The 2685-nt window shown below is 38.4% G+C and overlaps 1 pseudogene; it reads right to left on the bottom strand.

The window, feature by feature from the left end:
- Window positions 1–1791: 1791 nt before the first annotated feature.
- On the bottom strand, window positions 1792–1891 carry LOC112064261 (uncharacterized; annotated as a pseudogene).
- Window positions 1892–2685: the final 794 nt, after the last annotated feature.

Consider the following 2685-nt stretch of genomic DNA (forward strand, 5'->3'; position numbering starts at 1 on the left):
TCAATAACAACAACAAAAAGGAGCCACACCTTAAAATCCCTGAGAAAAAAACAGAATGATTTGAGTCTGGAGAAGGGAAAGCTGAAGTTTCAAGTGAACCAGTTTGAGGAGAGAAACATAAAAATTATGAAACCATCTTGTCTCAGTCTCTTAAAGGGCAGGATGAGACGTTTATAGGAAATAGATAAGAGAATTTTGCCATGATGAGGGTGGCAGACAAAATAAGACGGTTGAACAAGTGAAGCTGAGAAACTCATTAAATACAGGAAAAGGTCTCACTTATCTAAACAATTGAAGTTTGTTCTTAAAGACAAAGGTATGGACCAATGAGTCCCCTTGGATCCCTTATATATGGTTTTATAACTCCTGTGGCCAACAGAATACAAGAGAATTTGTAGCAGAGGAATTATAGACATGTGGCAGTAGTCATGTCCCATGGTATGTTAATAGATGCTACGGGAAAGTTGGTTCTGGTTCAGATAATTTTGGGGAGTACCAGGTTTACAAAAGGTATACAGGTGTCTTCAGGACAAGACTTCTCAGAACCCTTGATATGTTCATGTACATTGTAAAGCTCTCAACACAAGAGAACCAGAAGCATTTTACAAACTTAGTTAAATAACCTTTTTTCCTCCCTCTTTGTAACTCACAGAACACTAGAGTTCTGGGGAACATAGTTTGAGAAATGCTGATGTACAGCACTATTCTTAAGCAAGGATGCATAGTCAGAAAGTTGGCAGATTGCTCCTGATTAATAAGAAAACTCAGTACGTCTGGGATCAAACTTAGTAATTTCACACTATCTTTCCCTACCGCAAATCACACAGAACTAGGGTTCTATGGAATGCCCTTAGTCCTCTGGGTCATGCTGTTCTAGACCAACTGTTTTTGCTCACCCAACACAACTTACAAATTCCCACCTTCCTTCCTTTGTTTAACAGACTTTCCCCAGTTAGAATGTCCTGCACTGAGCCCTTGCTAGACACAAATAGAGCACAGAGCTGGTGGCAGGAGAGAAAGAAGGAACTGAAGGATCCTGTCCTGAAGAAGCTTCCAGTCAACACACAGACTCTGACCTGAAGCCTTGCCAATGTTTCCTCTGTGGATGTTATGTTTACACCTCTTACTATAACTCTTACTATATTTTGCTTTGTACAATAGTTATTTTAGATTTAATATTAATTGAGTACATTTTCCATGCCAGGCACTGTGCTCAGTGCTGTAGAGGACAAGGAAATGAGTCTTGTCTTCAGAGCAGTTAGCATTCAGGTAAAAAACAATATGTTAGGAAAGTCATCATTTTTTTTTATTTTTTGACAAATTGACAAAATTGTATATATTAAAGTGTAAAACATGATGGTATGTGTACATTTTGAAATGATCACCACAAAAAGTTAACACATCTATCACACCCTATAGTTACCTTTTTTTATAAAAAATAAAGGGGCTTCCCTGGTGGTGGAGCGGTTAAGAATCCGCCTGCCAATGCAGGGGACACAGGTTTGAGCCCCGGCCTGGGAAGATTCCACATGCCGCGGAGCAACTAAGCCCGTGTGCCACAACTATTGAGCCTGAGCTCTAGAGCCCGTGAGCCACAACTACTGAGCCCACGTGTCACACCTACTGAAGCCCTTGTGCCTACAGCCTGTGCTCGGCAACAAGAGAAGCCACCGCAATGAGAAGCTGGCGCACCACAACGAAGAGTAGCCCCCGCTCGCCACAACTAGAGAAAGCCCACGCGCAGCAACGGAGACCCAACGCAGCCAAAAATAATACATAAATTAATTAATAAAAAATATGGAATGTGAATTTGCATGTCGTTCTTAATGAAGGGACCATACTAATCTTCATATCATTCCAATTTTAGTGTATGTGCTGCTGAAGCGAGCACTAGTCATTGATTGTTAACACAAGTCTTAGGTCTCCTAACTTATGTAAAATTTGCCATTAGTTTTAGACATGTAAGTATACAGATACACCCTCATGGCTGTATTTTCCTTCACCACGCCCCTCCCAGCCTCTAGTCCCATACAGGAAATGAAAGGCCGTTTCCTAATATAGCTTTGAATACATGCTTCTTTGTACACAGAAAGTGACCATGTCTAACACGCCCTGAACATATTTTTAAATTGATTTGAAGGAGAAGTAGGAAATTTAATATTAACGTTGCTCAATATTATATCATTTTTTTCTTTACAGTCTTTTGGGCTTACCCTTTCTTAGTTGTTTTCTTCTTCCATATTTTTTCCACTTAAAGCTAAATAACACTACTTAGTTACTATTCCACTTAAAGCTAATAACAGGAAGTGAACGTGGAAATATTTAAAAAAATAATTATCAGTATTACCTCTTAGAATTTTGCTTTATGAAAATATTTTTAAAGCTATTACTCATGTTGAAGTTTTAGCATTCATTAATATATGTATTTTGTGCAAACTCTACATTCCCGGTTTAGCTGTTATACACACAAATTAATGAATGTACTGTAATGAATTTGATTAATATGCAGCAGTTTAAGATCCATTTTGTATTATTAGTACAGAAATGTTCCTCATTGAGTGCTGCTGAATCAGAATGGTGTGTTTGCCTGGGAAGGCTGACACGCACACACACGTACACTTCACAAATAATGTAAAGCTAAGATTTTCGTAATTATCGTAATTCACTCATTAAGATATTAACAAA

This window comes from Physeter macrocephalus, chromosome 20 (genome assembly GCF_002837175.3).
Source record: "Physeter macrocephalus isolate SW-GA chromosome 20, ASM283717v5, whole genome shotgun sequence".
In the NCBI taxonomy this organism is placed as follows: domain Eukaryota; kingdom Metazoa; phylum Chordata; class Mammalia; order Artiodactyla; family Physeteridae; genus Physeter; species Physeter macrocephalus.